Source organism: Callorhinus ursinus, unplaced genomic scaffold (genome assembly GCF_003265705.2).
Source record: "Callorhinus ursinus isolate GAN/ISIS: 27379988/994484 unplaced genomic scaffold, GSC_fseal_2.0 scaffold26, whole genome shotgun sequence".
NCBI lineage: Eukaryota > Metazoa > Chordata > Mammalia > Carnivora > Otariidae > Callorhinus > Callorhinus ursinus.
The window spans coordinates 9782879-9809833 of record NW_027397088.1 but is presented as its reverse complement, the minus strand read 5'-3'; the positions used below and the strand labels follow the sequence as shown (position 1 = coordinate 9809833).

The window sequence follows — 26955 nt, the reverse complement described above, 5'->3', positions numbered from 1 at the left end:
GCCCAGAAGGCTGTCATGACAGCCCTAACCTTTGGAATGTTCTTCTACACTCAGTGGTGTCTTGAAGTAGCAATCTTCAGGCCTTTTTTACCTGCTCCTTTAGGTCTCCTTCCCATAGAACATTCCTGGTTTTCTCTCCCTCATTCCCCCCTGGGAATTAGTTTTGTCTTTCTCTGAACTCACCTAAGCACAGAAGAAATGCATTGACACTCTATATTCTTTGTGATTTCCTCTTCCCAAACCAGCTATTCCTTTTGCTGATGTCCATATATTTAAGAGAAAGCAGAACAATTATTGTGTGTGTCCCCATTACTCGATTTCTAAGACACTGTTCTTTTACTCTTTGGCAACCTATCTGCTCTTACTCACAGAAGGTTTTCCTAACACCCTTTTCCCCTTCGGAGTAATCTGGCTTAGTTTAATGTAGTTGCTTCACACTGTTACACAAGCAAGCCCGTGTGGTTCTGTTTCCTTTGAACCATATACCTTGGCCCAATAAACACTTGCCAAGCCCCGTTTTAACACCCTTCGAAGCCATAAAATGGGTTCTGAAGATCCAGAGGTTACCTAGCGTAGCTCAAGTGTGCAATTCTTGACGAAGTGTACAATTTCTTCGGTTTCAAGTTTAGAAAAGCAGCGATTTGTCATGTTTCATATTTCCAAATCGATAGGCTGAACTCATGTGGTTTGAGTCTGAGCTACACTGTAAAAAGGAAGTAAAATGTCAAGTTGTTTATTTCTGCAAGACTTTCTTATCTCAAAATAACACTGACTTTGCTTAATCAGATCTGCATTCAATAAGATCAGTGGAATTCCTTTGCCAGTCACTGTTCTCTTTCCAAAAATGACAAGTTCTGGGAAAGGAAGAGTTAAACGTTTTGACAATTGTGTCAAAACAGAATAAAAGGCAAGAGTTAACTAGCATGGCAGCTCTCTATTCCTGAGAAAGAAAGAATCTATTCTCCTGGTCTCATCTCACATGCCACCTTCTTTTCAATGCTGTTTCATTATAGATGAAAGGCGAAGATAGGAAGCTCTAAAAAAGACACCTAGAAAAAAGAAAAAATATCCTCCTTCCTGATCATAAGCTTTCACTTAGTGACAAGCAGAAACCCTGCTGATGTCAGCAGAGCACCACTGGTCTCAGCGCTCTCCATTGTGAGATAAGTGATCAAAGTCCTCTATGGAAAAATCAGGAAAGCCACCAAAGCTTTTGTTTTACCTTAGAGACCTTCAGTTTGATTTCAAAGTCTGAGAGTCATACTTCTTAGGGCTTCGGAAATTGTAGTGTCAGTGTGTTTTTCAAAATTAGCTAAATTAATAAAGCAGCGCAAAGCATTGATATTTTATTAGGTGGCAAAAAGAAAAACATCTTACTGACACCGTTCTCAGGGCAGGCCCCCTCCTTTGCACGCAAGTGACATAAAACAGCCGGCGCTCATTCAGCACCCCCACTGAATTCAGAGTGAAGTTAGTTTGGGGGAAAACTTCTCATAAACATGTTTATTATTTATATAGTTTATATAAAGTTATTTCTCTGCCTTAGAACTTCTTGGACACATGTTCATAACATTCCCTTGGCAATTAATCATCTGTTCCCTTAGGATATCTTTGTAATTGTTACCTTGGACCTTTATTTAAATTTTCTGTTCGTTGCTTTTTTTTTTTTTTTTTTTAGTTTCAAGTTTTTGTAACTTGACTCTTGAAGGAAATTGGAACACTTTTTGTGCATTTCTTGCACATATTTTTGCAACCAGTGGGATAAAAGGTCCATGACAGAAGGAGTTGTGTTTTGTTCACCCTGCCAGGATGCCTGAAGAATGCCCGACAGGTCAGAGACACATACTATTCAGTCCATTCAATAAAATTGATAATCTTCCACAAAATTTGCTCTCACTGTGCCTAAATCTGAGCCAAACCCACAGCAAAGTCCATGTGATCTATAAGTCATTGTTGCCTCAGCATGTTGACTTGGCTCTACCTTATGCATCATTATTTATTGAGCATTAAATGTACAGGTACACTCCCATTTCATCCTGAAAACGAACCTACAGGATGGAGTTTATTTTCCAACTGTATAGGTGAGAAAATGAATGCAGAATTTAGTAGGCACGTTACCCCAGCTCAAGTGCACAGCCTAGATTCAAACACAGGTCAGTCTGATGCGAAAGTTGTGAACAGCCTCCACTAGGAGACCCTAACTAAGTCTCATGTTTTAAGTAATGCTACATTGGTGACTTTTATTAAAATATTTAATACTCAGTTATAGCACTCTGTATTATCAAAACATTTTAAAGATAAAAATTCATTAAATTCCTGCATTATCTCTATGATGTAAGCCCTTTGGTTTTTATTTGGTGGATACTGAAACTAAAACCAAAAGAGAACAAGCCGTATCCTCAAAGACAACAGACTTAAAAATAATTTTGAAATTACTACTCCCTAACCCTATTCTCTGAATGGTTGAGGCATGTCTCAAAAAACATGAGAAATATTAAAACTCACATTGTCACTAGGTTGTAGTAAAACCAATGATCCCAGGGGGGAGTTCAAGGAAATACCACCACCAACAAAAGTAGTAACAATCGTCATGTTTGAAGGCTTACAAGGTGGCAAGTAATTTTCCACATTTTTACATACTTGATGTTTTTTAAAGATTTTATTTATTTATTTGACAGAGAGAGAGAGAAAGCACAAGCAGGGGGAGCGGCAGGCAGAGGGAGAGGGAGAAGCAGGCTCCTCACTGCAGAGGGGAGCCCGAAGTGGGGCTTGATCCCAGGACCCCGGGATCATGACCTGAGCCAAAGGCAGACACTTAACTGACTGAGCCACCCAGGTGCCCCCGTACTTGATTTTATTTAATCTTTGTGCTAAATATGTGAGACAGACACCCCCACCCCTGTATCATAAATGAAGATCTGACTTAGAAAAGTTAAAGTCAGAGAACTAGATTTTGATAGAGACAATTTAAACTCACATTGCTCTGAATTTAATACGGGCGTGCTTACTTATCGCGCCACACCTCCTCCCTGGGGAACTCACTTTGCAGGACAAGTCCTAAATCATGTGACAGTGGCCCAAATGTAGAACGAAGCAAGCATGGACCAACAAGTTACTATTACTCATAGTATTTATTAAGCAATTTATGAGTGAACAATCCTACAAGAAAGAATACTGGTTGACCAGTCTACCAATAAAAATAAGCCAATAAATAGAAGGGTAGTTCCAGGCCATATGTATGATAAGATTTCAGGGAAAGGAGGGGCTTCTGTGACCTGGACTAGTCAAAGACCACATCACAGGCAAAGTGGTCTTGGGTTCTCTCAGTCTCCGAGGTTACTGAGTCTCTACCACGCTCCAGGCTGTGTCCCCGCCCCTCCCCAGAGATACAACAGTGGATAAATCAGGGTAGGCACTTAGAGGAGGGTCAGGATCTGGATACAGTCAGCAGAGAGGGTAGAGAATTTGCAGTAAAGAGGTGGGGAAAGGAAGACTAGTCACCGAGTTAAGAATGACATAATCTGGGATTGCGAGGAGTCAGGCCGACCTGCAGGGCTCCTGTGGGGAAGGAGGGGAAAATCTGACGAGACATGGTTATCTTACCATCTTGAAAATCAGGCAGAGGAGTTTGATGGGATGGGCGACTGATGGTTCCTAAGGTGAGTTTTTTAAGAAGAATTTTCTGGTCACATTAAAAGGTAGCAAGACCAGAAACAGAGACGGTTTGTTATGAGGTGTATCCTAACGTGAGATGATGAGTGGGAACCGGAGGAAGGGATAGATGCCACCAACGTTAAATAAGAATTATATGATACCCCGCTGTATTTATTACCAAAGCGGAAATCTACCCATGTACCTGAAGTAATGAAGCCACCTAAGTGTCTAATTTATTCTAGAAAGGAGGACAAGACCAGCAATGTTTCTAAGGAGCAGGCTGGCCTGGAAGCCTGCTGGAGAGCATGTGGAGAAAAATGCCTTCCCCGGGCCCGATGCTCAGAGAGTCTAACCCGAGACAGGAATTGAGGAGTACAGACAATTGTCTATGGTGACCTTATTTCCAGAACTGCAGGGGGATTTTGTCTTTTTATTCTTTAATACAGTTACACAAAGACCCATGCAAAGGTGAAAAACTAAATCACATTCAGTCAAATGTTTGTTAATGGTCTGTGTTATTATTATTATTATATCATATTTTAACTCGGTTTGTTCTAGAAATTACATGATATATGGAAAGTGTATCTTTGGTATCTTATTAAACTTTTGACAAATGTTTTTATTTATTTCCTGCTTTTGTAAAAATTTGCTACTCCTTCAAAAATATTGGCCTGTATCTTGTATTTATATGTAATCACATGATTTCAAAGAAGCAATTAATTCAAAGCATGGATGAAATGGCTTTAAAAACAATCAGGATGATTTAGAGCTATTGAAACAAATTTTCAATTATATTTCAAAATCAAGAGAGATAACTTTAAAAGGAGGGTATATGAGGGTACATATTTGTTGCACATATAAGAATGATTACTACATAAAGTTTAAAACAAAATGGCGACTTTTAAGTTTTTTTACAAAATGGTGACTTTAGAAAATGCATTGTACACACAAAATCAATTCCAAATGGATTCAAGACTTTAGCATAAGACCCGAGACTATAAAACTCTTAGAAGAAAACATAAAGAAAAAGCTTCATGACATTGGCCTTGGCAATAATTTTTTTTTGCAATGACCCCAAAAACACAGGCAAAAAAAGCAAATATAGACAAGTGGGACTATATCAAACTAAAATGTTTCTGCACAGCAAAGAAAACAATCAACAGAATGAATAGGAGAAAATGTTTGCCAACCATGTATCTGAAAAGGGGTTACAATATTCTACATATATTTATATTCTATATTATATTTATGTTTATGCATATATTTATTTATATTTATATATTTTCATGTATTATATTATATGTACTTATATATTTATATAGTATTTATATTATATTTAGGTACCTATATATATATAATACCCAAAAACTCTTACATTTGATAGCAAAAAAATCCCAAATACTTGATTAAAAATCATCAAAGGACTTCAATAGACATGTCTTTCCAAGAAGATATACAGGTGGCCAACAGGGATATGAAAAAATGCTCTAAATCACTCATCATCAGGGAAATGCAAATCAAAACCTCAATAAGATACCACTTCCTACCTGTGAGGATGGCCGTTTATAAACAACAACAACAAGTGTTGGTAAGGTTGCAGAGAAACTGGAATCCTTGAACACTGTGGGTGGGAATGTAAAATGGTGCAGCCACTCTGGAAAACAGCATAGATGTTCCTCAAGAAGTTAAAAATAGAACCAGCCTATAATCCAGCAATCTCACTTCTGGGCTATTATCCAAAATAATTGAAGACAGGATCTCAAACAGGTACTTGCACTCCCATATTCACTGTAGCATTATTCACAATAGCCAAGACATGGAAACAACCTAAAGGTCCACTGATGGATGAATGGATAAGGCAAATGTGGTCTGTGGGGAGGTGGTGGGGGAAGGGAAATGAGGAGTTGCTGTTCAATGCGTATAAAGTTTCAGTTAAGGCAAGATGAAAAAGTGCTAGAGATCTGCTGTACAACATGGTGACTATATTTAACAGAACTGTTCTGTGCACTTAAAAATGTGTGAAGCAGATAGATAGATCTAATGATATGTGTTCTTACCACAATAAAAAAATGCATGGCAGGGTGTTTAATTTTAGACTGGCATTGGAAGATTTTCTATAATTTCCTTGAGCAGAATTTAAAGCATCAAAAGTATTTATCAGAAGCTTAAAAAAAAAAGAGCAATTACTGGTCAGGTTTTCATCACCTTCTTATCACTTTTATTGCATATTATTGAATCATGTTACCAATGCTATGTAAGTGTGCAGTGCTCTCATCACGCTTGGCTGCTAAATGAATTCTGTCAAGCTTACTACACTTGATGGGCAACATCTAGATTGGCCCATAAGCACTGACTGGTTATTGATAACGTCAATTGCACTGTGAAACTCACAATCACATGATGTAAGACAGTGTGTGTGTGGGCGGGGGCAAGCAACAGGAACCTGCCATTTGTATCCAGTTCCTAGAGCCTTTCCTGGATCATTACTCAAATATTCAGAATTTGATTTACACAAACAATAATATTTTCTACCACTTACTAAATTAATGCTATGTGTTTTACATAAAATAATTATTTTCCCATTTTATCAATATGGCAACTGAAGACCAGAATGGTTAAGAAGTTCAACTGAGGCAGAGTTAATACTATATCTGGTACTCGAGCATGAGTTTCATGGATTATTAAAGCCAATTATCTAATTAATTCTTCATAGAAATAAAATACGAGTGACAGTGAGAGTAAACATTCTAATTTAATACTTGAATTTAAAAGAAAAATTGTTTATAGTGCCTGGTTAAGTCTTTTTTTTTTAAAGATTTTATTTATTCATTCGACAGAGAGAGACAGCGAGAGAGGAACATAAGCAGGGAGCGTGGGAGAGGGAGAAGCAGGCTTCCCGCTGAGCAGGGAGCCCGATGAGGGGCTTGATCCTAGGACAGCTGGGATCATGATCCGAGTGCCTGGTTAAGTCTTTACAAGACTAGCTGTACTGTTGAAGACCAGACGTTTTAGAAATTATCACTTACAAAACCATTTTTAATTTTCCTATTAGAAATCTGGATCTTAAATACGTGAAAAGGTTTGCATCGTAACTCAAAATGACAATCATTTATTTAGTTAGGACCACAGATCAAATGTACTTTTTAAAAAAACATCAGCTTCTTGGAATGTACAGAGTAAAGGAAGTTGCAGAAAAAATTAGGAGTAAATAAAAAAGAAAAATAGTGTACCCTAAGGCAGTGGAAATCTTAAATCATAGGAACATTTAATTGACCCCTGGGTAAATCTCATTGATGGACTTAGATTATTGCCCTATGTCATTTTTGAATTATTTAAGAAACACAAGAATCCTAACTAAAACCTTTTAATGTAGCATCAGTGGTCTAGATCTATGGCGAGAGTAGTTTTCTGTCTACTTTACACAATGTTAGGTAACATTCAGAACGTTACCTAACATTGAGAATTCCAATGGATTTTAAAGTCTAAGATAACCTTTTGCTTAAACACATCCACTATAATACTAGTTTTCTTCTATTACCGTCTCTTTTATTTTGCTTGTGTTCCTCTAGTTTATCATATCATGTGGCATCTGTTTTACCCAATGCTTTGCGTACAGATAATATTTTAATTTCTAAATGCTTCATCTGAGTAGAGAAAGGAAATGCCACTGTCTTCTCAGCTTTAGTGTTCACTATCAAATCGTACTAGCAAGAAATTCTGTACTCAGAAAGTAAACCCACTGTGCTAGAGTTTAACAAATATTCTAAACTAGATAATGCAAACAGGCTGGGTTTTAACACTAGTCCACATCAATCTAAGGTAATTGTTTTAAATGCTGTAAATATTCATTTGATACCTCTACCATAGAATAAACAATTACTTACCACTCTCATATACTTCTGAGGTTTCCAGAATACCATAAGGATTTATTTACTTCCTGTAAAACAACAGGGGTCCTTAATCCTGTCAACAGATTAAGGAGCTGTTTTCTCTTTGAGAGACTGCGGAGAGCCCCAGTCTGCGTGCTGGCGTTGTTTGTGAAATGCTGCCATCTATGGGAGAACGGTGGGCATTACCTGTACGGCCAACGCGGAGAAACCAGAGGGCGGGACCACTCTTCTACAAGGTGGTTAGTTCAGTAAATGAAGCAGTTCTTGGTCAATAAACAGGAATAAAAATTATAGCATTGGCTAGAAAATAAATGTTAGAAACGCCAAGCCGGCACCACTCGCTGCCACAGCTATTCCTTGGGAAGGGCGAGGGGATGATTTCTATGGTAGTTACTCTTGTAGCTGTCATCCAAACCTGTTTCTCCATTTTTCCCCCAAACCCGTGCACACCCACATCTATACTTTTGCCTAAAGTGTTGCAGTGTTATTAGAACACTACCACCTTCCTCACACTTGCAACAAGTACACTAAGTAGGTTAATTAAACATTAAAAAAAAAAAAAAAAAGCCTGTCCGGTTTGAATCTTAACAGAAACCAAATTTGCAACTTACTCCTGACCTTCCCGTATGCAACTGGGGCCTCTGAGGCAATGTGACATATTTCCATTCAAAACACTGCAAAAGGGGCGCCTGGGTGGCTCAGTCGGTTAGGCGTCTGCCTTTGGCTCAGGTCACGATCCCGGGATTCTGGGATCGAGCCCCCAGCATCGGGCTCCCTGCTCCGCGGGAAGTCGGCTTCTCCCTCTGACCCTCCCCCTGCTTGTGTTCCCTCTCTCGCTGTGTCTTTCTGTGTCAAATAAATAAATAAAATCTTAAAAAAAAAAACACTGCAAAAAAATACTGATTTGACAGTTTCTCCTCCTGCTCATTCACTGAAAGTTCATACATTAATATAGAATACATTTTACTGTTTGAAAAGCCCTTGTGTGTTTATTGAAAACATTGGAGAGGCACTTTCAACAATAATGTCATTTCTTACTCACTTCAACCCTAGGAAGCGATATTGTCATTATTGCCTCTATGTCCCAAAAGGGTGAACCTCCCCAGAAAGCTAGAAAGTTTGAGTCACTTTGCTTCTGTTTTGCAGATAAGTAAGCAATAAACCCAAGATTTGAACACAGTCTTTCTTTCCTAGGCCTTCCTTGTGGTCAAAGAAGGATGATTTAAAACTTGTTCTTTGTTTTCTGCTTTCATTTTACATCTATATGGCTTTGGGCAAACCATTTAACTTTGCTTTGTCTCAGTTTTCTTATTTTTATGACAAAAGGTTTAGGGTATATGTTCCTATGTTGCTTTCCAACTCCAAATCATGTAATTCATCTTCCTTGTTGAAGACAAAATTAAAGAGTCACAGAGTGTCATATGAATAGAACTCTGAAGGTTCTTTAAAATTCAATTATCTCATAAACAAAAAGGAGCTAGACTTGTGAAAAAAAAATCAGCTAAGAGGCGCTATCCTTGGAAGAATTAACTCTCTATGCACCAATACCCTTAAGGGGTTCAATTTCAGTTTGTTCTAGGCCCTCTGGTTCTCACTTAGCCAGCCAGGTGAAAAAACAGAGAGCAAAAAGGGACCTTGAGTGACTTCAATAAGCAAAATGGTAAAATTTTAGTGGTTATGCATCTGATATACAAGAAGGACCCTGTAGAATTATGAGGTATTTTGAGTTGTAGAGAAAGCTTAGAGTCCAGGAAGCTGGACCTCAAATGGGATAACAATTTTGCCAATGAGAAAAATGAACAGGCATTCCTCCAAACTACTACCTTGATAGTGAGGAGAATATATTACTTTTTCACCATTATTTATTCATCTTTGGATGCCCCCGAAGTGGCTGAGTATAATGGCTTTGCTGTTAGTAGAGCTTGGAAAATAGTGTTCAAGTGAATGAAACACTATTCCATTTCTGTCTAAGAATGGACAGCTGCAAAGGACATTGCTTCAAACCTAATAAGGAGAAAAAGCTAGATTATTTATGATATCGTAGCTTTTCTTGAATTCATTAGAGGGCTGATTCCTCGAAGCAGTAAGTGAACCAAATCCAAGGATGAATAAAGCCATCCAAGAAAAGACAGGAAACACCTTAGTTGGGACAGGAGAGAAAGAGCCATGGAAGTGGGTACAAAATAAATAAGCAAAGTTTTTTAAAAAATTAATATATTTATTTGAGAGAGAGTGCAAGAGTGAGTGAGTGGGGTGAGGGGCAATGGGAGAGGGAGAGAGAGAGTCCCAAGAAGATGCCCTGCTGCGCATAGGTCCGATGTGGGGCTCGATCCCAGGACCCCAAAATCATGACCTGAGCCAAAATCAAGAGTCAGTCACTTAACTGACTGAGCCACCCAGGTGCCCCAAGAGATAAGCAAACTTTTTAATTAATTCTTAAAGACCAAGAGCAGACTAGTATGCTAGTTTGGAACAGGTACGGGCCCTAGGCATAAGGAAAGTTTGCACTTATTTGCAAAATGTTTTTCACAGGCCCCTGCCAGATGCTCAGGAGAAAGATGAGGGTTGCACAGGAGGCCAGAGAAATCTCTCCATAGCACAGGGCAAGCAGATGATGATCATCGGTGGGGATACAGGCAGAGGCCCTGCCCACTTTTCTGGAACTCTCCCACAAAGTGATTGCCTTAGCTTCTGGGGGTTGAGTAGAAGAAAATACATTCAGACTGTGGGGAGTGGAAGGGGACTCTTCAAGATACAAATAAAAGTTCATTACTATTAGGAAAAGGGTTGAAACCTGTACCCTTAGGGAGGAGAGATACAAAACAGTCTTAGACCTAGGATCCTACACTGATGCAAAGTGAAGGCCTGATATTGCTAGCAAAGGAGCAGGAAATCCCACCCAAGACTGTCAAGAACTGTGAAGGGTCTGAGATTTTACCTTACTTACAAGCTAACAAGTTAACTTGACACAATTTCATAGATGCTGGCAAAATAGCACGAGGTTCCTAGGGCATAGACAACAGTTTAACACTCACAACAATAATGGTAGTCAGAATATTACCATTTTCTTATCCAGATCCCTGAGCCCCGTTTTCCACAGGGTGACATGATGAAGGTTACATGATGCCTGTACACGTAGTGTGTTGCCTTACAGAAGAGAAGCTCCAACTGAGGATGTTTCAATCTTTTATAATGGACTGCAAACAAACCTATCTGACTTTTGTCCCAGAAGGAGATTTGATCTTTATTTTAGTGACTAGCAAACAAATCTGCTCTGTGCTCCAGAGAGATATTATCTTTTTCTGACGAAGTTGTTCACTATACAAAATTGTTGAAAAGATAGTTCAAAAAAAAATAAAAAGGTAGTCAGTGTCTCTGCTGGTTTATTATTCAGAACCCACAAGAGGCTGATGGGCAATTGTCTCTTAAAAAACACTAGCCACAGATAAGAAGACAAAGGTTGCTGTCATGGAGAAAAGGGACAAAAACACTAAACATGTCCCATTCTAGAGGCCAGGACACATGTACATCCTGCCTAAGATTAATGCTGAACCAGGACAACAAAGAACCCTTTTAACTCCACCTAGCAGTGAGTACCCGGCACAGCACTCTACAACTGGGAGAGTGGCAAGAACATGGAGAGAGACTCTTCTCTGTGGTACACGTATGCAGGGATGGCCAAAAGCTGATGGGGTAAAATGGCCACTGGGAAAATATTTGGAGACCACAGACTCCCTGCTAAGCAGCTGAAGGAATTTAGTCTCTAGTCCATTGAAACTAACCATAGCAAAAACAGGCTCAGCCCAGATTGGCTAAACTTCACACACTAACTCCCACAGAAAGGAAAATGCAGGACCATTACTAGGCTTAAATACTATTTTTATCTACTTATACTGTTCTGTATGTGCTATCTGACATTCAATAAAAAATTATGAAATACATACACAAAAAAGAATTCAGAAGAAAAAAAAACCCATTTTCATGAGATAAAGGAATCAACATAACAAGAAGCAGAGATGACTCAGATATTAGAGCTCACTGGAAGAAGTTTTAAAGCAATTATCACTAGATATTGAAGGATCTAGTAAGAAAGGTGGACAATGAGTGAAAAAATGGGAAATTTTGGCAGCCAGAAATAACAAGATTGAAATGCTATAAATTAAAAAATAAATAAAGTCATAAAAGAGATAAAGAGGTAAATCCTCAGCAGGATCATGAGTAGAAGGGACACAAGTGAAGAAAGACTCAGTGAGTTTGAAGTTAGGTCAACAAAAATTATTCAAACTGAAACACAAAGAGTTTTAAAAAGTGTTAAATAATGAGTAACAGAACATCAAAGATCTTCAGCACAACATCAAATGGTATATAAATGAAATTGGAATCCCACAAGGAGAAGAGAGATGTAACAAGGCAGAAAAAAAAATTTGAAGAAACAATAGTTGATAATTTTATAAAAATAATGAAAAACATCAGATCACATAGCAAAGAACCTCAGAAGACTTCAAAACTAAACAAAAAACAAGACACATCATAGTCAAACTGAAATATAAAGATGAAGAGAACATCTTGAAGGCAGTAAGAGAAAAAAGAAATATTACACATAAGAGAATAAAGATAAGAATTACAGCAAACATTTCCTCAGAAATAATGCAAGCCAGGAAGACAATGTAGTGACAATTTTAAAAAGACTAAGGAAAAAACAAAAAAAGCCTGTTGATGGAATTCTATAGGGAAGGTAGCTTTCAAAAATGGAGGTGGATAAAGAATTTTGCTGACAAAAGCTGAGAGAATTCATTGTTATTAGACCTGCTTCTCAAGTAATATTATAAGTTCTTCAGGCTCCAAGCATATATCAGATGGAAACTTGAACCTCACAAAGAAATGAAGGCCCCTGGAAATGTGAAAAAAATCAAGATTCGATGACCACCTTAAAGCTGTAGTATAGATAGTTGGCAATGGGAAATGAAAAATGTTCTTAAAAAATCTGCAGTATTTATAAATTTATATTGAAATCATTGATATATGAGATGACAACCATAATCACATTATTACCTTATAAGTAAACATGATGATGATGATAATGAAAATAGTAACAAAAATTTGAAGTCTCTGGAAGATATTTAGAATGGGAATCTAGAAAACAAATACCCATGTACATAGACACCTTATAATTAAAATGCTCAAATCAGAGACAAAGAGAAAACATGAATGACAATTGGCAATTACTATGAACCTGGCCAGCTGATAATAATGATGGAAAAAAATAAAGTAAAAAGTACCAAAATAAAATCATGTATATGTACTCTAAGCTTATAAAATCTTTTGGGGAAAATTTCCCAAATAATTATATTCCTTTCCAAAACTCATATATGTATATGTGTTTATATATATATATTTTTTTTAACCCAGTTACTAGACTTTTAAGAAATATTCCCAAACAGAAAGAATGCTTTGATCAGAACTGCTTCATGCGGTTACATCCATCACCACAATCACCTCTTTAGAGGCTCACATGGTTCTAGTCTCATTTATGGAATGGTTTTTATAAACCATAAATCTCTTCATGACATTTCAATTTCTAAAGACTTTACACAGTTTCCATGATCTCCAGGATCTCTTTCAGACATCACATAGGTACTTTGTACACTGAGCCCAAGGCTTTTTCTCCAGGAAATCCGGGCTGTCCCCTCAAGGCAATCTCCTGGGAGCCACCACCTTGCCATAAGCTAGGGCCCCATCATATTTACACAGATGAGTTGACATTTTCTAGTAACTCCAAGCTCTTCCACTCTTGCGCACATACTCATCCCTCATAATAACACCTATTTTATAAGATTTGGTTAAGATTAAATATGATAATATATGTAAAACAATCAGAACAGTACCTGGTGTGTAATAAATATCAATTTCTAAATTTGTGTATTATTTTGTAATTGTTTATTAACCTGTATATATTTTTCTCTAGAACATTGTTCATCTCCATATTGTACCTGGTGCAATTTGGCTCTCAAAAATATTTGTTGATTGAGAGATAAAATCTGAATATTTATTAACAAGAGATTAAGAAATACAGTTTAACCCCTTATGGATTATTATTTCTTTATTTTAAAAAATAGTAGTCTACACCCAGAACTAATATAATGTTATATGTCAATTATATCTCAATAAAAACTGTAAAAGAACTTGGTAATCAGTAAACATTAATATTTTAAATGCTTACAGTTTATTTTTTTTAATTTATTTATTTTCCAGAGAGAGAGAGAGAGCACAAGCTGGGGGAGCGGCAGGTAGAAGGAGAAACAGAATCCTCGTGGAGTGAGGAGCCTGATGCAGGACTCTATCCCAGAATCCTGGGATCATGACCTGAGCTGAAGGCAGATGCTTAACCAACTGAGCTACTCAGGTGTCCCTAAATGCTTACAGTTTGAGTAAAATGAATATTTGATAAAAATCTATACATATGGGGGGAGGGAGCAAGATGGCAGAGGAGTAGGAGACCTGGATTTCGTCTGGTCTCAGGAATTCAACTGGATAGGGATCAAACCATTCTGAACACCTACAAACTCAACAGGAGATCAAAGAGGAGAGTAGCAACAACTCTCTGAACAGAAAAGCGACCACTTTCTGGAAGGTAGGACCTGTGGAGAAGTGAATCCAAGGCGATATTCACGGGGGAGGGGGCCTCCTTCAGCCGCTTCTGGCAAGTGATAGAGCTGCGGAGCACAAAATCGGAACTTTTAGAAGTTGGCTCCACTGAGGGAACTCGCTCCAGTGGCTAAGCAGGGGGTGGAACCCTCACGGAACAGTGTGATCTCAGGACCCTCGGGGTCACAGAAAGACCGCAGGTGCCTGAGTGTGGCAGAGCTCCTGGGTATCAGAGCCAGGAAGCCAGCTGCAGAGACGGAGCCGAGGTGGGCTCTCAGCTCAGGGTTGCCATAAACCGTGATCCGCAGCACAGTCGGGCCACTGCTCCTCCAGCAGGGACCCAACAAGTGGCAGATCCGGGGAGACTCCCCTCCCTTCCCCGGGAGGAGCAGTGAGGGAGTGCACCGCAGGGATCCGCTGGATTTGGAGACTCCACAGGGGGTCGGGTGCCAGAGATAGAAATGCTCGGTGACAGGCCGGGTGAGCACAGAGTTCGGCTGGAGACCGGGGAGACAGGAGTGATTGACTGCTTTTCTCTGGGGGCCCCGAGTTCTCGACTTTTCCCAGGTGGAGATTGGGAGGCCTCCATTTTCACTCTTGTCCTCCAAAGCTGTACCGAAACCTTGCAGGGAACAAAAACCCCCGAAAGCAAACCGGAGCTGATTACTTAGCCCAGACCGACAAGGCCGGGGCAATTCCGCCTCCGGCAAAGACATTTGGAAACCATGGCAACAGGCCCCTCCCCCAGAAGATCAGCACGAACAGCCAGCAAGCCAAGACCAAGTTTACCGATAAAGGAGATCGGGAGAACTCCAGCGCTAGGGGAATACTGCACATAGAATTCATGGCTTTTTTACCATGATTCATTAGTCTTTCAAAGTTAATTTGTTTAACTCTTTTTTTTTCTGAATTTTTCTTTTTCCCTTTTCCAACCAACATCTTATCAATCCCTTTTTTAAAAAAAATTTTTTTTATTTTCATTTTTAGAGCCATATTCTAACCCTTCATAGTAGTTACCCTTATTTTTGGCAATATATATATATAAGTTGTTCTCTCTTTAAAATTTTGAGATACAGTTCCTTCTAATAGATCAAAATATACCGTAAATCTCTAGTGTATGGCTTTGTTCTAGTCTCCAGCCTGATCACATTCTCTCCCTTTTTTCTTTCCTTCTTCCTTTTTTTTTTTTTAGTCCTCTTCTTTCTTTTTTCAAACACCTTCTTATCAATTCCTTCTTAAAAATTTTTTACACTTTTCACCTTTACAGTCATATTCCATCCCTTCATCGTATCAACCCTGAATTTGTACATATTTAAGTCTTTCTTTCTTTAAAATTTTAGGAGGCACTTTCTTCTAACAGACCAAAATACACCCAAAATCTAGTAGGTGGCACTGATCTATGCACCAACCTGATCATATTTGATCATAATCTGTTTTTTTGTTTTGTTTTGTTCTGTTTTTGTTTGTTTTTATCTTTTTCTTTTTCTTTTTGTTTCTCTTTCTTTTTTCTTTCTTTTCCCCTGGTTTCAGGTCTTTTCTGATTTGTTTAGAGTATATTTTCTGGGGACGTTGTTGACCTGTTAGCATTTTGTTCTCTCATTCATCTATTCTCCTCTGGACAAAATAACAAGATGAAAAAAATCACCTCAACAAAAAGAATAAGAGGTAGTACCGTGTGCCAGGGAACTACTCAACATGGACATTAGTACGACGTCGGACCTAGAGATCAGAATCATGATTTTAAAGATATTAGCTGGGCTTGAAAAAAGCATGGAAGTTATTAGAAAAACCCTTTCTGGAGAAATAAAAGAACTAAAATCTAACCACGTTGAAATCAAAAAGGCTATTAATGAGGTGCAATCAAAAATGGGGGCACTAACTGCTAAGATAAAGGAGGCAGAAGAGAGAATCAGTGATACAGAAGACCAAATGATGGAAAATAAAGAAGCTAAGAAAAAGAGAGATAAACAACTACTGGACCACGAGGGCAGAATTCGAGAGAAAAACGATACAATAAGACAAAACAACATTGGAATAATTGGGATCCCAGAAGAAGAGGAAAGAGAGAGAGGGGCAGAAGGTATATTGGAGCAAATTATAGCAGAGAACTTCCCTAATGTGGGGAAGGAAACAGGCATCAAAATCTAGGAGGCACAGAGAACCCCTCTCAAAATCAATAATAGGTCAACACCCCGACATCTAATAGTAAAACTTACGAGTCTAAGAGACAAAGAAAAATCCTGAAAGCAGCTCGGGAGAAGAGATATGTAACCTACAATGGTAGAAACATTAGATTGGCAACAGACCTATCCACAGAGACCTGGCAGACAAGAAAGGACTGGCAAGATATCTTCAGAGCACGAAATGAGAAAAATATGCAGCCAAGAATATTATACCCAGCTAGGCTGTCATTGAAAATAGAAGGAGAGATAAAAAGCTTCCAGGAAAAAAAAAAAAAAGGAATTTGCAAAAACAAAACAAGTCCTACGAGAAATATTGAAAGGGGTCCTCTAAGCAAAGGGAGAGCCTAAAAGCACCATAGACCAGAAAGGAACACAGACAATATAAAGTAACAGTCACCTTACAGGCAATACAATGGCACTAAATTCATATCTTTCAATACTTACCCTGAATGTAAATGGGCTCAATGCCCCAATCAAAAGACACAGGCTATCAGATTGGATTAAAAAACAAGACCCATCGATATGCTGTCTGCAAGAGACGCATTTTAGACCCAAAGACACCCCCAGATTGAAAGTGAGGGGGTGGAAAACCATTTACCATGCTAATGGACACCAAAAGAAAGCTGGGGTGGCAATCCTTATGTCAGACAAATTACATTTTAAAACAGAAACTGTAATAAGAGATGAGGAAGGACACTATATCCTACTTAAAGAGTCTATCCAACAAGAAGATCCAACAATTGTAATTATTTATGCCCCTAACATGGGAGCAGCCAATTATATAAGGCAATTAATAACAAAAGGAAAGAACACATTGACAACAATACAATAATAGTGGGGGACTTTAACATCCCCCTGACTGAAATGGACAGATCATCTAAGCAAAAGATCAACAAGGAAATAGACTTTAAATGACACACTGGACCAAATGGACTTCACAGACATATTCAGGACATTCCATCCCAAAGCAACGCAATACACATTCTTCTCTAGTGCCCATGGAACATTCTCCAGAGTTGATCACATCCTAGGTCACAAATCAGGTCTCTACTGGCACCAAAAGATTGGGATTATTCCCTGCATATTTTCAGACCACAATGCTTTGAAACTAGAACTCAATCACAAGAGGAAAGTCGGAAAGAACTCATATACATGGAGGCAAAAGAGCACCTTCTACGGAATGAATGGGTCAACCAGGAAATAAAAGAAGAATTAAAAAAATTCATGGAAACAAATGAAAATGAAAACACAACTGTTCAATATCTTTGGGATACAGCAAAGAGAGTCCTAAGAGGAAAGTATATAGCATTACACGCCTTTCTCAAAAAAGAAGAAAGGTCTCAAATACACAACATAACCCTACACCTAAAGGAGCTAGAGAAAAACAGCAAATAAAGCCTAAAGCCAGCAGGAGAAGAGAAATAATAAAGATCAGAGCAGAAATCAATGAAATAGAAACCAAAAGAACAGTAGAACAGATCAACGAAACCAGGAGCTGGTTCTTTGAAAGAAATAACAAGATTGATAAACCCCTGGCCAGACTGATCAAAAAGAAAAGAGAAAGGACCCAAATAAACAAAATCATGAATGAAAGAGGAGAGATCACAACCAACACCAAAGACATACAAACTATAAGAACATATTATGAGCAACTCTATGCCAGCAAATTAGAAATGGATGCATTCCTAGAGATGTATCAACTACCAAAATTGAAGCAGGAAGAAATAGAAAACCTGAACAGACCTATAACCACTAAGGAAATTGAAGCAGTCATCAAAAATCTCCCAACAAACAAAAGCCCAGGGCCAGATGGCTTCCCAGGGGAATTCTACCAGACATTTAAAGAAGACTTAATACCTATTCTCCTGAAGCTGTTCCAAAAAACAGAAATGGAAGGAAAACTTCCAAACTCATTTTATGAGGCCACTGTTACCTTGATCCCAAAACCAGACAAAGACCCCATCAAAAAGGAGAAGTACAGACCAATATCCTTGATGAACATGGATGCAAAAATTCTCACCAAAATCCTAGCCAATACGATCCAACAGTACTTTAAAAGGACTATTCACCATGACCAAGTGGGATTTATCCCTGGGCTGCAAGGTTGGTTCAACATCCGCAAATCAATCAACGTGATACAGTACATTAACAAAAGAACAAGAATCATATGATCCTCTCAATAGATGCAGAAAAAGCATTTGACAAAGTACAGCATCCTTTCTTGATCAAAACTCTTCAGAATATAGGGATAGAGGGTACATACCTCAATATCATAAAAGCCATCTATGAAAAGCCTACAGCGAATATCATTCTCAATGGGAAAAAACTGAGAGCTTTCCCCCTAAGGTCAGGAACGCAGCAGGGATGTCTACTATCACCACTGCTATTCAACATAGTGTTAGAAGTCCTCGCCACAGCAATCAGACAACAAAAAGAAATCAAAGGCATCCAAATTGGAAAAAAGGAAGTCAATCTCTCACTCTTTGCAGATGATTTGATACTTGATGTGGAAAACCCAAAAGACTCCACCCCAAAACTGCTCGAACTCATACAGGAATTCAGTCAAGGAGCAGGATATAAAATCAATGCACAGCAATCAGTGGCATTCCTATATACCAACAACAAGACAGAAGAGAGAGAAATTAAGGAGTTGATCCTATTTACAATTGCACCCAAAACCATAAGATACCTAGGAATAAATCTAACCAAAGAGGAAAAGGATCTGTACTCAGAACACTATAAAATATTCATGAAAGAAATTGAGGAAGACACAAAGAAATGGAAAAACATTCCATGTTCATGGATTGGAAGAAAAAATTTTGTAAGATGTCAATGCTACCTAGAGCAATCTACACATTCAATGCAATCTCCATCAAAATACCATCCACTTTTTTCAAGGAAATGGAACAAATAATCCTAAAATTTGTATGGAACCAGAAAAGATGCCGAATAGCCAGAAGAATGTTAAAAAAGAAAAGCAAAGCTGGTGGCACCACAATTCCGGACTTCCAGCTCTATTACAAAGCTGTCATCATCAAGACAGGATGGTACTGGCACAAAAACAGACACATAGATCAATGGAACAGAATAGAGAGCCCAGAAATGGACCCTCAACTCTATGGTCAACTGATCTTTGACAAAGCAGGGAAGAATGTCCAGTGGAAAAAAGACAGTCTCTTCAACAAATGGTGTTGGGAAAATTGGACAGCCACATGCAGAAGAATGAAACTGGACCATTTCCTTACATCACACACAAAAATAGACTCCAAATGGTTGAAAGACCTAAATGTGAGACAGGAGTCCATCAACATCCTAAAGGAGAACACAGGCAGCAACCTCTTCGACCTCAGCCACAGCAACTTCTTCCTAGAAACATCGCCAAAGGCAAGGGAAGCAAGGGCAAAAATGAACTCTTGGGACTTCATCAAGATAAAAAGCTTTTGCACAGCAAAAGAAACAGTCCACAAAAACAAAAGACAACCGACAGAATGGGAGAAGATATTTGCAAATGACATATCAGATAAAGGGCTAGTATCCAAAATCTATAAAGAACTTATCCAACTCAACACCCAAAGAACAAATGATCCAATCAAGAAATGGGCAGAAGACATGAACAGACATTTTTCCAAAGGAGACATCCAAATGGCCAACAGACACATGAAAAAGTGCTCCACATCGCTTGGCATCAGGGAAATCCAAATCAAAACCTCAATGAGATACCACCTCACACTAGTCAGAATGGCGAAAATTAACAAGTCAGGAAACGACAGATGTTGGCGGGGATGTGGAGAAGGGGGAACTCTCCTACACTGTTGGTCAGAATGCAAGCTGGTGCAACCACTCTGGAAAACAGTATGGAGGTTCCTCTAAAAGTTGAAAATAGAGCTACCATATAATCCAGCAATTGCACTACTGGGTATTTACCCCCAAGATACAAATGTAAGGATCCGAAGGGGTACGTGCACCCCGATGTTTATAGCAGTAATGTCCACAATAGCCAAACTGTGGAAAGAGCCAAGATGTCCATCGACAGATGAATGGATAAAGAAGATGTGGTATATATACAGAATGGAATACTACCAACCATCAAAAGGAATGAGATCTTGCCATTTGCAATGACGTCGATGGAACTGGAGGGTGTTATGCTGAGTGAAATAAGTCAATCAGAGAAAGACATGTATCATATGACCTCACTGATATGAGGAATTCTTAATCTCAGGAAACAAACTGAGGGTTGCTGGAGTGGTGGGGGATGGGAGGGATGGGGTGGCTGGGTGATAGACACTGGGGAGAGTATGTGCTATGGTGAGCGCTGTGAATTGTGCAAGACTGTTGAATCACAGATCTGTACTTCTGAAACAAATAATACAATATATGTTAAGAAAAAAAGAAAAGAAGAAGATAGCAGGAGGGGAAGAATGAAGGGGGGTAAATCAGAGGGGCAGACAAACCATGAGAGATGATGGACTCTGAGAAACAAACTGAGGGTTCTAGAGGGGAGGGGTGTGGGGGGCTGTTTTAGCCTGGTGATGGGTTTTAAAGAGGGCATGTTCTGCCTAGAGCACTGGGTGTTATGCACAAACAATGAATCATGGAACACTACATCAAAAACTAATGATGTAATGTATGGTGATTAACATAACAATAAAAAATTTAAAGGAAAAAAATCTATACATATAATATTAGTTCAGTACCTAAGAATATGCATAAAATGAAAAAATTAAAAGGAATTAAATTTTCTAATAGTGGCTTTGAGGTCTTCCAACAAATACCTGTTCATGTTTTACTAAACATGACTATGAATTAATTTTTCTTCTCTTTTCTAATACTTCTGTTATGTGCCTGTCACTTTTATAATGAAAAACAAATAGAACTGAAACAATTTCAAAAACCATGAAGAACAATATATTTTGATTCCAGCCTTTCAATCCCACATTTCAGATTTTTTTTTCTTTATTCGATAGTTGGGACACCATATTGCCTACTTGTTTTTTCCTTCTACCTGTTTGATCACTTCTCATAGGCCTTACTTGGTAAATCCAATCATTGCAATCACTTAATATTGGAGTATCTCAGAGATCAATCTTCAGACCTCTTCTTCTTTCTATATACGTTCACTTCCTTTCTTATGGCCTTAAATATGTATTTGAAAATAAACCCCAAATTTATATATTCAGCTAAGACCTCTCCCCTAACTCTGGGCTATATATTCAACCCTGTACTCATCAGATCTTAAATCAAGGAAAGATACCTTGGATTTAACAAAAATACCTGCAGTTCAAACATTGACCTTCTCCTGTTCCACCATCGGAACTCTGAATCTCTTGAAGTCTTCTCCATTTGTCTATTTTCACAAGTAACATATTTATTTACGTTTTTTTTCATTTGTTTGTTTTTCACATTAACACTCAACCTAGTGAATCAAAAACAAAATAATTTAAAAATCAGGTAATTTCTAAGGACTTAGCATGTAGTTATGAGATCATAGTTATTGAATCCTCTAATGTAACTTGTAATAAACATGACACTAGAATCCTAACTCACATCACAGAGATGTTTCTAGGAAAGATAAAAATGCTTTTCACAAGAAGATATTTATTATTGGGGTGCCTGGGTGGCTCAGTCATTAAGCGTCTGCCTTCGGCTCAGGTCATGATCCCAGGGTCCTGGGATCAAACCCCACATCAGGTTCCCTGCTCGGTGGGAAGCCTGCTTCTCCCGCACCCATTCCCCCTGCTTGTGTTCCCTCTTTCACTGTATCTCTCTCTATCAAATAAATAAATAAAACCTTTTAAAAGAAGATATTTATTATTTTAAATGTTCAGTACAGAGGCTTTGGAAGTAACCAAACACCCAGTGGAAGAAACATCCCCTCCTTGTGCTGTTCATTTTCATTCATTTGTTGACTTAACAGCTATTATTTGAGCACCTCGACTTTATAAGCTATATTTTTCTTGACACTGGGGAGGCACGGATGAACAAAGCATACAAAGTTCTTGCCTTCATAAAACTTCTAGTGTGGAAGACAGACAACAACCAAATAAGAAAAATGCATAAAAATTATAATAGGTAGTAAAAATGTTGTGAAAAGTGTACTATTTAGATATCACTAAGGAGGGACACTTTGAGTGGAGACCTCAATATTTGAGCAAAAATTAAAGATACTTTTCTCATAAAACAACTCACAATATGGTTGAATACACCTGCATGGCTTACTTAGTAAGTTGTGACAGCCCAATTGGTTTGCCATTAGTGATGGAAATATTCTAGTGTGAAGCTTCTGGACCTTAAATTTGCCGGCTTATGACATGATTGTGCAGAAAAATTTTCTATTTTGCTATGGGGTGGAAATGTTTGCACTTAACTCAAACTCATCTGAGCTAAGTTGGCTGGAATGATGCTGCTGAGCTCCAGTGCCCATTTCATTGGAAGATTTGGATGTAACCCAGACTTTCATTTAGTTCAGGAATGGCTTTTCATTTCATTTGATTTGGAAGAAATATTGGTCAATGAAACTCAGAGCACTATAATAGCAATTCATTTAGTTAAGAAAATGAAAGACTATTCTGTCAAGCATTTTGTTGGGTAAATATATATCTCAGAACTCTGAAGTCAGAATATTAGGAAAGTAAAGCTGGACATTTTTGATTTAAACTTTTAGACATTATGCATTTTGTAGTCTATTTAATGACAGAGAGAAAAATGGCTTAGACAAAAAATGTGGAAAGTAGAATTTAAAAGTCTGAGAACATTATCTATCTATCTATCTATCTATCTATCTATCTATCTATCTATCATCTATCTATCATCTATCTATCTCCACATACACTAGTACATAAAAATATGTACACATACATAATATTTGAAACATGCTCATTCATTCATTTACTAAACACCTACCCTACTCATGACATGCTTGTTAAAGACAATTGGGATGTATCAGGGAACAAAACAATCCTTGCTCTAATGCAGCATACATTAGAGCAGGGGGAAATAGCGATCAAGAGACATAATAAACAAATACATTATTTGGCATTTTAGGTGATAACTGTAATAAAAAAGGAAAAGTTGAGCAAAAAGATCAGGTGTGCTGATATGAATGAGAGGGGTACTTGCAAACAGGGTGAAGAGGGTAGTGAAGGATGTCAGAGTATGAGTTATGCAGCTAAAAATATTGAATATATTGCCATTTTATGTGATATGGATATGCATTTATATATAAAATACACTTGCATTCCAGGTTGACATATATACATATATTCATCAACATTTGTATTGGAAAATGTTTTTCCTTTAAGCACTGGTAATCTCTAATATTTTGAATAAATAAAATATTTCTGACATTCACTTGAAAACATCTAATATTAACTTCCCATAGACAAATGGATTAAAATACACATAAATAAATACATGTGCAAATTCTTCCCTGAACATGGCTTATGTGGCTAAGTTTTAAAGAAGAAATTTATTTTTCTACATACAAATGGGAAAGACCTCATAACTGGTGATTGTAACTGACTTTGAAACTGTAGATGCTACAACCTTTTATGAAGAGACAATAGTCAACTGGCTGCCTGCCAGACAGAAGAAGAAATGCGTAATCATTTTCAAATTCATTTTATTGGACTCTAGTTCCTTTCACTGTCTCTGTCTAGCAGATACATGCAAAGGATAGAAATGTAGAAATATAGCATCAAGCTGGTATAAAAAGTCTATAATGTACATGACTAAGAAAAATGTCTATGCTAAGATTAAGTCAAATAAATTAATATTTTGTCTTTGGTTTGAGGTTTTTAATCTGGGAGTTTACTACTCTGCATAGCCTCTTTTATGTTGGGTAACTATTGCTTATGTTGATGATATAACACATGCTGACTCCAAATATCAATTCTAGGTAAATCCAATTAAGCCCAGAAGCAAAACAGCTGGATTAGCAGCCCTTGCATACATTATTTTTCTTCCATTTACTTTGTTTTTTTGCAAATGAACCCTTTAATATGAAAAATTTGAGTTATCAGTGTCCCCATTCCTTATTAATACCAGAAGCCTAAAATGAATCCCTTAAAAGTAAAGACTGAAGGTTTTCATGTTACTAATGCTAATGCTATGATTAAGGCTTTAAACGAATATTCCTATGGCATATATGGACTTCTTTTTTGTAAAAGAGGGATATCAGAAGGACATTTAAAGTGGTATCCAATAAAGAATTTCCCCCTAAAGGCTAAGAAGCTTTGTTATTTTTGCCCATTTAGAGTTTTTTGCTTTCTTTTTCTACCCAGGAAAATAAAGCCAATAATAAAATACAGACAATTTACCTAGTAAGGTATTCAAGAAATGGGTTTTTGGTATTAAGTCAAGGTACAAGGTAGAGTTATCAAGGGCCAGAGAGGTGTTTTGTCTCTTTCTTTAAGAGCCATGAATAGGTATCTCATTACTTCTGGAAATATTTTGATTTTTTTTTATTATTGTGAGGTCCTTAACTGCATGATAAATAAAAATATATATGTGGTATTTTAAAACGTGTAAGATATAGGGACTCCTGGATGATTCAGTCTGGAGAGCATGTGACTCTTGATCTCGGGATCATAAATTGGAGCCCCACTTTGGATTTAGGGATTGATTAAATAAATAAATACACTTTAGGAATAAAAATAAAAGTAGAATTAAAAAGTGTAAGATGTAAATTTTAGGTCACTGGTACTTTTTTTTAGTTTCTTCATGATAGTAGATTCCATTTGTTTAAAATATGATTAATGAAAGATGCTAATATAATGTATAATAAGCTTCTTAATTTATTTGCATCTTCTTTTCTGGTAGGGATAAGAGAAAGTGTTCTTTAAAACAAATGGAAAAACAAGGAGTACCTGGGTGGCTCAGTCCACTGAGTGTCTGACTCTTGGTTTTGGCTCAGGTCGTGATCTCCAGGTTCTGGGATGGAGCACCATGTCAGGCTCCCTTCTCAGTGAAGAGTCTGTTTGAGATTCTCTCCCTCTGCCCCTCCCCCATCTCTAAAATAAATAAATGAATCTTAAAAAAAAAAAAGAAAAACAAGGCACCATTTACTGTTCAAGACTGGTTTTATTCTCTCACCTCAGTATCCTCTAATCTCTACGTCCACCACGCTGATTATGTCATAAACCTCATTCAATCATAATCAGGCTTACACACCAAAAACTTACCTTTGTGAGGCCCCAAACCCATGACATTTCTGCCTTTGCCCTTCTCCCTAAGAGACATTATTAAGATGTACAGTGTAGTGATTTTCCTTATTGAAGTCAGCCTTTTTCATTTTTTTAACCATAAAAGTCTGTCTCTACTGAATGGAAATGACCACCTTCAAAAACACTGGCTATGCCACTGAAAACTATTTATATAAGAGAAAGATACAACCTCTTATTTCAGACTTTATTAATTTTTAGAGCAGTTTTAGGTTCACAGAGATATTGAGCAGAAGTTACAGAGATTTTCCTAAACCTCTGCCCTCTGCACTTAAACATTCAGACTTCTCATTAACATCCTCCACCAGAGTGGTACATTTCTTATGATAAGTGAACCTACATTGATATATCATAATCACTCAAAGTCATTATGATTCACACTTGGTGTTGTACATTCTATGGGTTTGAACACATATATAATGGTATGTATCCATCACTATGGTATCATAAAGAACATTTTCACTCTCCTAAAAATCCTCTGCCTTCTCATCTCCCTCACCCCACCCTACCACAACCCCTGGCAACTACCATTTTCTTCTTCTTCTTTTTTTTTTAATGTCTCTATAGTTTTACCTTTTCCAAAATGTCATTTGGTTGGAATCAACAGTATGCAACCTTTACAGATTAACTTCTTCCTATTATTAATATACATTTAAGTTTCCTTCATGTCTTTTCATGGCTTTATAGTTCATTTCTTTATAGCATTGAATAATATTCCATTGCTTGGATGTGCCACAGTTTATTTATCCATTCTCCTACCGAAGGATATCTTGTTTTCTTCCAAGTTTTAGCAATTATGAATAAAGCTGCTATAAACATCCATGTGCAGCTTTGGGTATAGATATATTTTCAACTTCTTTGGGGGAAATACCAAGGACTATGATTGCTGGAGTGTGTAGTAAGAGTATGTTTAGTTTTGTAAGAAAGTGCCAAACTGTCTGGCAAGGTGGCTGTACCATTTTGCATTCTCAACAGTGAATGATAGTTTCTGTTGCTTCATATCCTTTTCATCATTTGGTGGTGTCAGTGTTTCAAATTTTGGCCATTCTAATAAGTATGTTGTGGTCAGGATACAATCTTGCAAAGTTTTTTCTAATACCTAGTATTAGATTATAATAGTACCTCCCCATAACTATAAGTCTGGTAATTACTTTTAAAATAGTAGATTATTAATTTTAGAATAAATCAGAAAAATATCTGTAAAGGAATGCCACCATGTATAAATCCACTTGACATTTAATAGTGAGTTTGCTGTTATTTAGTTAAATAGAAAATAAACCATAATTAAAATCTAGCTAAATTAAATGTTCAACAAATAGTATTCTAGAAATCTTTTTTTATTATTATTTTACCAGAAAAGGGAAG

The 26955-nt window shown here is 37.5% G+C and overlaps 1 long non-coding RNA gene across 1 annotated transcript; it reads right to left on the bottom strand.

The window, feature by feature from the left end:
* Positions 1-567: 567 nt before the first annotated feature.
* Positions 568-25374, bottom strand: LOC141370127 (uncharacterized). The gene is made up of 3 exons (XR_012373887.1): positions 25237-25374; positions 21644-21785; positions 568-703 (listed from the first exon to the last, which is right to left on the bottom strand). It is a non-coding gene; the product is annotated as an uncharacterized lncRNA (long non-coding RNA).
* Positions 25375-26955: the final 1581 nt, after the last annotated feature.